General features: G+C 37.1%; 1 protein-coding gene across 8 annotated transcripts in view; it reads left to right on the plus strand.

Moving 5' to 3' along the window:
• LOC100406559 (orofacial cleft 1 candidate gene 1 protein) overlaps positions 1-12,371 on the plus strand; it is a 212,734-nt gene that overhangs the window by 27,383 nt on the left and 172,980 nt on the right. For all 8 annotated transcript variants that reach the window (XM_035294963.3, XM_035294964.3, XM_035294961.3 and 5 more), the window contains exon 2: positions 3,991-4,067. The gene's annotated coding sequence lies outside the window, so the exon portion shown is untranslated. The remainder of the gene's footprint in view (positions 1-3,990; positions 4,068-12,371) is intronic.

Genomic DNA, 12,371 nt, shown 5'->3' on the forward strand with positions numbered 1-12,371 from the left:
TGACATTACTGAAATGTTCATGTACATTTTTGTGTACAATGCTTTTGCCTTCCTTGTCTACCACCAGAGATTCTTGTCATCTTTAAGAACAATCTGACAAGACACTACCCCTTTAAAGCTGTCTTTAAAATTTTTTCAAAACAGAATTATCTAGAATGATGTGGAATTATGTGCTTATCTGTGTTCACATAATTTGATTATACCTGTAATGATGGTCCTATCACATTATTTTTCAATTTAATAATAGGAAAATGGCTGCATAAACAATTACATTATTTGCTGAATAGTACAGTGTATATACTTTAAAAGTATATTTCCAAAGAATATGGCATTATTTGGAAAATACTGATTTGTACCAGTCAGCTAAGAAGTGTTTGGTAACAAACAATCCCTGTGTCTCAGTGATTTACAATCAGACAAGTTTGCTTTTTGCTCATATAAAATGTCCACAGCAGGTTGGCTATAGTCCTCCATTGCATCTTTATTTTGGAACTGAGGCTAAAGGAGAAGTGAAGCTAGAAATTGCCCATCCAGAAACTACACCCTCTAAAGAGGTGGGCTTAGGGCTGGGATACTGCTTGCCTAGTTCTAAGGGTAGAACTACATTTATCTTTAACATAAGTATATAGGCAACCACTAATAAAAACTATGTTGTGGAAAATGACTGATTCCATTTGCTTTTTACTAGAAAGTGTCTGAAAACTTTACCTATATGCCTTAAAGGATTGTATCACTTCAGATTTCAATTTTTTCAGCTTCTAAGTACTGCTGACATTTTACAAAGTTTGGTCAAACAAACATTCACTACATCTCATTGGTCTGTGCTAAAATGACTGTTTTCTATTTATAGACTCTGTCAGTTTGTACAGGAAGTTCTTATGCTCTACAGCTGCTCAAAGATCAGTTTTCAAATAAGGTGACCTTATCAACTATATGTGTAGTCCTCAAATCAACTGCTGTCATTTACTGCCTTCAGACACCAGTCTTGTTTTCTTTGTATTACGTTGCACCTCTGCTCCAGCATTTCTTATGATCTGCCTACGAGCTGCTAAAAAGATTGGTTTGAAAGTTTGATTTATTTTGGCAGATAGGATTGCATTCAGATTTAGACTGATCTTCAGAATGATCCTCCACAGGGGAGAACAATGCGTGTTGTAACAGTTCCCATGTAATATTATGAAAGATTATGGTTCTGGTTACCTAACAAGGTGAGGCAATACAGTATAAGGAACAGAAGCACAGACTCTGAAGTCAAACTGTCCGAGGTTAGAGCCTCGTGGCTAAATACTGGCTACGTATACTTGGAAAATTCATTTAAGCTGTCTTCCTGAGTTGTCTCAATGGAAAAATGGGAATAATAATTATAGTTACCCTTTGTAGTCATTGTGAGGTTTAAGAAATGTGATATAGGCATACCTTATTTTATTGTGCTTTGTTTTATTACACTTTGCAGATGTGTTTTTTACACATTAAATTTTTGTGGAAATCTTGTCAGGCACCGTTTTTTCTGATAGCATGTGCTCACTTTATATGTATATGTCACATTTTTGTAATTTTCACATTATTTCAAACTTTTTCATTATTGTTATATTTGTTATGATGATCTGTGATCTTTGAAGTTGCTATTGTAATTGTTTTGGGGTACCACTAACTGCACCCATATATTATAACAGGTTTAAACAAGAAAGGTTTGGTGAGTTCTGACTGCTCCATTCACTGACTATTCTTCTGTTCCTCTGTGTCTCTCCATTTCCTTGGGTCTCGTTATTCCTTGAGACACAACAATATTGAAATGTAGGCCAATTAATAACCCTTCATGGGCCTCTAAGTGCTCAAGTAAAAGGAAGAGTCACACAACACTCACTTAATCAAAAGTTAGAAATGATTAAGCTTAGTGAGGAAGGCATGTTGAAAGTCAAGAGAGGCTGAAAGTTAGGCCTCTTGCATCAGTTACCCAACTTAGAAATGCAAAGGAAAAGTTCTTGAAGAAAATTAAAAGTGCTACTCCAGTGAACACACAAATTATAAGCAAAACAGCCTTACTGCTGATGTGGAGAAAGTTATGGTGGTGTGGACAGAAGATGAAGCCCGCTGCAAAGCCTTAAGCCAAAGCCTAATCCAGAGCAAGGCCCTTAGTCTTCAATTCTGTATACAGGCTCAGAGAGGTGAGGAAGCTAAATAAGAAAATTAGAAGCTAGCAGAGGCTGGTCCAGCAGGTTTAAGGAAAGAAGCTGTCTCCATAATGGAAAAGTGCAAGGTGAAGTAGCAAGTGCTGATGTAGAAGCTGCAGAAAGTTATCAAGAAGATCTAGCTAAGATCATTGAAGAAAATGACTACATGAAACAAATTGTCCATTTAGATGAAACAGCCTTATATGAGAAGAAGATACCATGTAGGACTTTCATAGCTAGAGAAGAGAAGTCAATGCCTGGCTTCAAGGTGTCAAAGGACAGGCTCACTCTCCTGTTAGAGGCTAATACAGCTGGTGACTTTTTTTTTTTTTTTGAGACGGACTTTCACTCTTGTTACCCAGGCTGGAGTGCAATGGCATGATCTCAGCTCACCGCAACCTCCGCCTCCTCAGTTCAGGCAATTCTCCTGCCTCAGCCACCTGAGTAGCTGGGATTACAGGCACGCACCACCATGCCCAGCTAATTTTTTGTATTTTTAGTAGAGACGGGGTTTCACCATGTTGACCAGGATGATCTCGATCTTTTGACCTCGTGATCCACCCGCCTCGGCCTCCCAAAGTGCTGGGATTACAACTGGTGACTTTAAGCTGAAGCCAGTGCTCATTTATCATTCCCAAAATCCCAGGGATCTTAAGACTTATGCCAAATCTGCTCTGCCTGTGCTCTATAAATGAAGAAAAAAAAGCCTGAATGACAGCACATGTCTTCATAACATGGATTACTGAACATTTTAGTCCCACTGTTGAGACCTACTGCTCAGAAAAAAATATTCCTTTCAAAATATTACTTCTCATTGACAATGTACCTGGCTGCCCAAGATCTCTGATGGATACATATAAGCAGATCAATGCTTTTTTTCATGCCTACTAGGAACATCTGTCCTGTAGCCCATGGATCAAGGCATCATTTTAACTTTCAAGTCTTATTATTTAAGAAATATGTTTTGTAAGGCTATAGTTGCCATAGATAGTGATTCCTCTGATGTATCTGGGCCAAGAGAATTGAAAATCTTCTGAAAAGGATTCGCCATTTTAGATGATGCCATTAATTAACATTTGTGATTCATGGAAGGATATAAAAATATCGACATTAACGGGAGTTTGGGAAGGAGTTGATTCCAGTTCTCATGGGTGACTTTGAGGGTTTCAAGACTTCAGTGGAGGAATTAACTGCAGCTGAGATAGAAATAGCAAGAGAACTAGAAATAGAAATAGATCCTGAAGATGTAACTCAATTGCTGCAATCACATGATAAATCTTGAACGGATGAGGAGTTGCTTCTTATAGATGAGCAAAGTGGTTTCTTGAGATAGAATCTACTCCTGGTGAAGATGCTATAAACATTGTTTAAATGGCAACAGAGGATTTAGAATGTTACATAAACCTAGTTGATAAAGCAGCAGCAGAGTTTGAAAGGATTAACTCTCATTTAGAAAGAAGTTCTACTGAGGGTAAAATACTATCAGATAGTACCACATGATACAGAGAAATCTTTTGTGAAAGAGAGGGTCAATCAATGAGACAACAAGATTGCCACAGCCATTTCAACTTCAGCAACCACCACCCTGATCAATCAGCAGTCATCAACATCAAGACAAGACCCTCTATCAGCAAAAAGATTGTGACTTATTGAAGGCTCAGAGGATTGTTTGCATTTTTAAAGCAGTATTTTAAAGTTGAGTCATGAACATATTTTGGACATGATGCTATTGCATACTTAATAGACTACAATAGAGTATAAACTGAGTTTTTATATACACTGGGAAACTAAAATATTCATGTGATTTACTTTGTTGCAGGGATCTGGAACCGAACCCACAATATCTTCAAGGTGTGCTGATATGTGTAAAATACTTGGCACTGTGCCTGGGATATGGTATGTATTCTATAATGTGAATTATTCTCATTATTTCGTGTTCATTGTGTTTGTTACTGTCTTAGGAAGAACCAATTTATGTTGTTTTGCTGAAGACAATAACTGAGTGGAAATTAGTGGGGGGGACGTGAACTCAGTATAAGGACAAATTTTCTTGCAATGATAACTAGCAAATAATGGAATGAGTTAACCTTCAAGATAGTGCACTCACTGGACATGTGATCTGGTAGAGTCTAAACAGTGATGACCTATGAAATTAAGCATCAAAACAGTAGACTATGTTAATTATTTGCTAAGTGATTAATAGTGTAATTTTGTTATGTTTCTCTGGATCCTCTTTTTATACAACAATTTAGAAATATTTATGTCTGGTAATCAATTTTTATCCTTGTTCATTGCTCATGCAGCCTATGTAGTCTATTTTATATATCTACATAGGATTCAAATAACATCATTGTGTACATTGTAGGTTAAGGAGAAAAACTATGGTTAAAGAAAAGAAGGAAAGTGGAAATTAGATTTATATTTTTACTTTACTGAAATAAATTACAAAGCACTAAGTTCATTTGGTCTTTCTGAATGAAGCCACACACCTGGAGTTTACTTCAGATAAAAAAATACTTACAAGAGAGAGTCTCAATTTATGGTCATAGTATGTATACCTATGGAGGATTGATTCCAGGATACCCAGTGGGTACCAAACTCTGAGGATGCTCAAGTCCTTTATATAAAATGGTGTAGCATTTGCATATAACCTGTGCATATTCTCCTGTATTTAAATCATCTTTAGATTACTCATAATACCTAGTACAATACATACACATCGCTTTATTGATGTGGCTTCAACATAGTACTTGGCATGTGGCAAATACAAGTTTTGCTTTTTGGAACTTTGTGGAATTCTTTCTCCCCTGGAATATTTTTAGTCTGCGGTTGGTTGAATCTATGATGTGGAACCAAGGATATGGAGGAGCAACTATACATATATATATATACTTTTTACTAAGATTAGTTCAATGTTTTAATAAATGAATACATTTTATATGTATGTTGATTCTAGATAATAATTTCTATCCCTTTAATTCTATCTTCCATATCCTCCCAGTACTCACATACAAATATTTTACAATATTATGTTGCATATGTTGTTTTATGATCATTTGCTTTATCTTGTGGGTGCATAGGAGATTTCTAGAGCTAGACTGTGAGATCTTTGAGAGTAGAGAACATATTTTCTGCTTCTTTAGCTCTCTCTATCTTTCCCCACCTCTCCCATCATCAAACTAATGTACTTAGCGCATTGTCAAACTTGAGTAGGCAAGCAATGTTTACCAAAAGACTCAACTAACAAACTAACTACTTAGCAAATGGAAACTAAAGCTCAAAAGGCTAGTAGTTTATAAAATTCTTATAGCCACCTGTCACTGTGACAGGTGGCTATAAGAATTTTATAAACTACTAGCCTTTTGAGCTTTAGTTTCCATTTGTTCCATGTAACTGTTTGTTCTCATGTCTTAAGAAGATTATGTTTATGCCATTTGGTTAATTGTTACAGAGATCAAAGGTAAATAATTAACAAAAATTCCATTTTTCTACATTGTTAAGTTCGAAATAAATTATCCCAAGTCATTTGTTTCCATAAAGTAGTTTAATTTTGATAATTGGTTGGAAGACCTTGCCCATTTTCCAGCTTCTACAAAATTATTATGTAAATTTAGTGTTCAAAGTAATATAAACTAGATACATAGGCTGTACATGGGTAGGTTATACATAGATAATAAAAAGATGATTTTAAAATAGCAGTTTAATCACACGCATGCTACTGAAAATATGGCTAGAAGTATATCTATATTTCTATCACAGCTTGGAGGAATCTTTTTAGATAAGATTAGCTGGTTGAAATATCAGCTTGCTTTTATTTTCTTTTAAAAAAGTTTTATTTTAATTGACAAAATTGATATACATTTATGATGTACAACATGAGGTTCTGAAACCTGTATACATTGTGGGATGGTTAAATCAAGCTACTTAATGTATGCATTACTTCATATACTTACCATTTATTTGTGACGAGAACACTTAAAACCTAATCTCTTAGCAATTTTCAAGTATACAATACATTGTTAATAACTATAGTCACCATGTTATACAATAGACAACTTCAACTTATTCGTCCTATCTAAAATTTTATATCCTTTGACCAATGTCTCTCTCCCCATCAACTTGCTTTTGACTGATACAATTCTACTGGCTGGTATATTTACTGCTAATCATAGCTGAGCACATACTGTGTGCCAGAAGCTGTTTCAGACTTTTGTCTGTTCAATACTATTTAAAATGGATCCTGAAACAGAAACTATTAGGTTGTGCATGTGTTATCTCCAAGCAACTATGTGAGGTAGAAAGGACTGATACTCTATTTTTATAGGTGTGGAAACTGAGACATCAAGAAGTTAAATAACTTCCCCTAGAAAAGTTATTGAAAGGGATGGAACTGTAATTCCAATCAAAGCAGCTAGACTCCAAAGCTGGCGATCTGAACATTCTGTTTATACGTCATCTTTTCCTTTATAGGTAATTTTATGAAACAAAATAGTTTTTCAAAAGTCAAAATTATTCTTTGAAAATTCAATGTGCTATTCTCCCATTGTGTTTTTTGCAGGTGATTTTTTTTTTTTTTTTTTGAGACAGAGTCTTGTTCTGTTGCCCAGGTTGGAGTGCAATGGCGTGATCTTGGCTCATGGCAACCTCTGCCTCCTGGGTTCAAGCAATTCTCCTGCCTCAGCCTCCCGAGTAGCTGGGATTATAGGTGCCCACCACCATGCCTGGCTAATTTTTTTTTTTTTTTGTATTTTTAGTAGAGACAGGATTTCGCCATGTTGGCCAGGCTGGTCTTGAATTCCTGACCTCAAGTCATCCACCTGCTTGGGCCTCCCAAGTGTTGGGATTAGAGGAATGAGCTACCAGGCCCAGCCCAATTTACTTTTAATATATTCAAAAATATAAAGAAGATATATTTCAATATTTTTACTAGTTAATATACTATATTCCTCATGAGTCCCACCCTAGGAGAAAGTAGAGAAAATGATATGGAATTCAATTTGGTAAACTTACCATATCTTTAACTAGCCTCTTGGGTAGTCCATTCACTTTTGAAAAACTCATTCGTCAGCTCCTCTTCCTTTCCTCCTGCTCCTCTTCAGTATGGAGTTGAGGTGTTTGGAAACATAGTGAGATCTTGCGGAGTTGGTCTCTGAGGACGTGAGAGCTGATATCCACAGCATTTATAATTTGTCTGGTTCTGTTTTTGAGTGTTCTTTGGGTCCACTGCTGAAATCTATTGTAACTTGTGGTCTCTAATGCCTTGACCTGGTGAGGCCTGCTGGTGCCCTAGGCTGATGAGGCCCAGGCCAGCTCTCCAGGGACTGTACTGTCTTACTGTGCCACCCCTGCCACCCCTTAATTCATTGCTGATTGATAATCCTTGTTCTTAGGACCATTTTACATAAAACTACAACAATACCACATGAAAAGCTCCCAACCAGACCCACTGATGACCTCCCCACTCCCAAACGGCACAAGCAGGAGTTTCAGGGGCATGCTAATTTAGCTCATGCTAGATGTGACTTTGCTATGCCTGACTGTGGCTTCTCTAAGTGGCTGACGAAATGCTGGGCAGATTGATTCTCCTTCCTTAGAGCTCCCAGTGGAAAGTGGGGTCAACATATTTCAGTTTTTCTCATTTTTTCTCAACTTGTAAGAAATATTTTTCCTCTCTGAGGCTTTGGCTTTGTTATGGCACAAGGTTTCTATGTTTTCTCTTCTTTGTGCTAGAAAAAGCAAGCTTTTTCCTTAATGTTTTGACCTAGCTGGACCACTTGCCTAAGTCATAGATAACTTTCTTCTGTCCTCTGTCTTATATTCTGTAGCTTATTTAAAAACCATTAAAAGGTACACCAGTCACTGTTCTAGCACTTATGAATACCAGCTCATTTAGTTAAATTTGCATAATACTTATAGCATCCCTATTAGGTCAGTATTATTATCCTCTCTCTTTAGAAGAGGAAACTGAGGCCCAGGTGGTTAAGCATCTTACCCAAGATCACACAGCTGCTAAGCAGAGGAGCCAGGACTCAAACCCCAGGAAACTAGCTGAGTTCATACTTATAGTTACCTTACTATCTTGCCACCCACATAAAATAACAGCAGATGTGGTCATTGTGTTACTGATAAGGAAACATAAACTTCTAATAATGTCAAAATATTATATGCATTACATACTCATTAATTTGAAGTATGCTAAGTCAGAAAAATAGGTCTGAAAGGAAAAGAGATCACTCAGAGAACTCTGCGTTGAATAAATATTTTAATTGCCCAAATCATTCTATACTTCAATTTGAAGAGGAGTAATCTCTATAGGTATATGCTTGAATGACATTATTGTAATGTGCGGGCTTGCTGCCAGTTGCAGGGAAATACTTTTCTTTTTTTAATTGTACTTTGGGCTCTGGGGTACATATGCACAACCTGCATCCTGCAGGATTGTTGCGTAGGTACATACATGCATGGTGGTTTGCTGTCTCCATCCCCCCAATCCCACCGCCTACTTCAGGCATTTCTCACAGTGTTATCCCTTCCCATCCTCCCTTCCCCCCACCCCACTGTCTCTCCCCTCCCTGCCCCACTCCCCTTTCCTTTCCTCCCCTCCCCTACACCTAGCCTGTGAATGTTGTTCTCTTCTCTGTGCCCAAGTGTTCTCATTGTTCATCACCCATCTATGAGTGAAAACGTGGTGTTTGGTTTTCTGTTCTTGTATCAGTTTGCTGAGAATGATGGTTTCTAGACTCATCCATGTCTCTACAAAGGACACAAACTCATGGTTTTTTATGGCTGCCTAGTATTCCATGGTGTATATGTGCCACATTTTCTTTGTCCAGTCTACTGTTGATGAGTGTTTGGGTTGGTTCCAGGTCTTTGCTATTGTAAACAGCACCACAACAAACATACGTGTGCATGTGTCTTTATAATAGAATGATTTATAATCCTTTGGGTATACCCAGTAATGGGATGGCTAGGTCAAATGGAATTTCTATTTCTAGATCCTTGAGGAATCACCATACTGTCTTCCATAATGGTTGAACTAATTTACACTTCCACCAACAGTGTAAAAGTGTTCCATTTTCTCCATATCCTCTCCAGCAATCACTTTTTTTAATAAATACATAGGATGATGAGTTTGGCTGCTTATGTAGTTTGATTTAAGTCATCTTGCAAGGACCATCTCTTTCTGAATATCTCCCTCATGAACTAAATTCCTTAACTTTATTTCATCTGAACTTCTTCTACTTAAGAATTCACTTGGGGCAGGTGAAGACATATTTTGGAGTATGGGGGATTTGAAACCAGACCAGTGTGACGTGATACAACTGAGGTTTTGAGGATGTAGACAACAGAAAGGCAACCTAGGGGTTGGGATGGAGATAGCATCAGGACGAATTAAGGATATTGCTGTTATTCAACTCTTTAGACCTATAAAAATGTCAATTTTATGTGATTTAACCTAAGAAGGAATATGAACATTTAGTTTACTTTGGAATTTTGCCCAGGATTAGCCCAAATTCAATCTATACCCTTATTTTATGCAATCCCATCTCTACCCTAACACTCTCTCTTTTTTTTTTTGAGACAGAGTTTCACTTTTGTTGCCCAGGCTGGAGTGCAATGGTGCAATCTTGGCTCACTGCAACCTGTGCCCCTAGGTTCCAGTGGTTCTCCTGCCTCAGTCTCCAAAGTAACTGGGATAATAGACATGTGGAGCCATGCCCGGCTAAGTTTGTATTTTTGGTAGTGACAGGGTTTCTCCATGTTGGTCAGGCTGGTCTCGAACTCCTGACTTAGCTTGCCTTGGCCTCCCAAAGTGTTGGGATTACAGGCGTGAGCCACCACACCTGGCCTACCGTAACACTTTAATAAAAGTTAAAAATGATTTGAATAAATATTTATTTTTAAACCTTTAACTCTACTCGTGAATGTAAAACCTCAGTATGTCCCCTAATGTGTAAAACTGTTTCTTTAAAACTTTTATTTTAGGTTTGGAGGTACATGTCCAAGTTTGTCATATATGTAAATTGCATGTCACAGGGGTTTGGTGTACAGATTATTGAGTTACCCAGGGGATAAGCATAGCACCTGATAGTAGTTCTTCCATCCTCCCGCTCCCATCCTCCACCTTCAATTAAGCCTGAGTGTCTGTTTTCCCTTCTTCATGTCCATGTGTACTCAATGTAAAAACTGTTTTTTAACTTGCATTTTAAATTTACGGAAGGATGCTTGTGGACTGTCTAGTGTTGATGGCCCACACCTTAACAACCTGTTTCTTGCAATAAAGGCCATGATTTACCTATTTCGAGACCTGATGTTAAACAATGATATGACTGCAATTTTCCCAAGAAGAGATGAGAGAAAAGCTTTGTTTATATCTTACTCTTCTAAGGCTATTGCCAAAAGAAATAAAATGTGACTGAACTTTGAGACTTTGGGAAAATGAGTGCTGTGATATTATTGTTTAAAATATATCCGAACTCATATAATGTAAGATTTCTGATTGGTGTTAGAAGGAACTTCAAAGAACCATGCCTCTTAACGTTTGTTAGACATTTTAATTAAGATACAAGTTTGGGAATAATATATTTTTTATGGATTAATTGTTTCAAGAATTAAGCATGCTGATTTTGTCATATGACATATCTGAAAGCAAATCAGGCCTTCAAACATTTTTGGGCTTCTAAACTAGAATGTGATTAGCTTTTCTTAAGTTATCTGATATTATATACAGTGTTTTCAGCAAAAGCATAATGGCCAAGTTTTTAAGTATACCTTCCTCATAAATAGTTTTATACTATGTTGGCTTACTCTTAGAGTATTGTTGGTTTCAGATTTATTTCATTTCTGAAGTTTTACCTTTGTTTTTCTCAGACTTTATATATTAAATAGCATTTTAAGTAAAAACTGGGTCATCAGGATGGTTTTAAAAATATATTTAGAAATGAATTTCTTTTACACTTATTCACACCTGCAAATGGGACTCAAATCACTCGTGAGTACTCAACAGTAGACAACAGAAAAGACTTATAGTGTCCTTGACCTAAAGCATTTCTCAAATCTTCATTCTCAAGGCAAACAAGAAATGGATCTCTTTTTAAAACTTTGTGTCCAATATTAATAAAGTAATTTTTGGTATCTACTTTTATTCCTAATTAGAACATTGCCAACCTTATATTTAATCACTGAAATACGATTATGTTTAATTGCTGAAACAAAAGTTCAGGTTTTTTTTTTTTATTTTTTTATTTTTTTTAATTTTTAATTTTTTATTGGATTATAGGTTTTGGGGTACATGAGCAGAGCATGCGAGACAGTTGCGTAGGTACACACATGGCAGTGTGCTTTGCTTTTCTTCTCCCCTTCACCCACATTTGGCATTTCTCCCCAGGCTATCCCTCCCCACCTCCCCCTCCCACTGGCCCTCCCCTTTTCCCCCCAATAGACCCCAGTGTTAAGTACTCCCCTTTTTGTGTCCATGTGTTCTCATTTTTCATCACCCACCTATGAGTGAGAATATGCGGTGTTTCATTTTCTGTTCTTGTGTCAGTTTGCTGAGGATGATGTTTTCCAGATTCACCCATGTCCCTACAAACGACACGAACTCATCATTTCTGATTGCTGCATAATATTCCATGGTGTATATGTGCCACATTTTTCCAATCCAGTCTATTATCAATGGGCATTTGGGTTGATTCCAGGTCCTTGCTATTGTAAACAGTGCTGCAATGAACATTCGTGTACATGTGTCCTTATAGTAGAACGATTTATAGTCTTTTGGATATATACCCAATAATGGGATTGCTGGGTTAAATGGAATTTCTATTTCTAAGGCCTTGAGGAATCGCCACACTGTCTTCCACAATGGTTGAACTAATTTACACTCCCACCAACAGTGTAAAAGTGTTCCTTTTTCTCCACATCCTCTCCAGCATCTGTTGTCTCCAGATTTTTTAATGATCGCCATTCTAACTGGCGTGAGATGGTATCTCAATGTGGTTTTGATTTGCATCTCTCTGATGACCAGTGACGATGAGCATTTTTTCATATGATTGTTGGCCTCATATATGTCTTCTTTCGTAAAGTATCTGTTCATATCCTTTGCCCACTTTTGAATGGGCTTGTTTGTTTTTTTCCTGTAAATCTGCTTGAGTTGTTTGTAAATTCTGGATATCAGCCCTTTGTCAGATGGGTAGACTGCGA

This window comes from Callithrix jacchus, chromosome 4 (genome assembly GCF_049354715.1).
Source record: "Callithrix jacchus isolate 240 chromosome 4, calJac240_pri, whole genome shotgun sequence".
Taxonomy (NCBI): domain Eukaryota; kingdom Metazoa; phylum Chordata; class Mammalia; order Primates; family Cebidae; genus Callithrix; species Callithrix jacchus.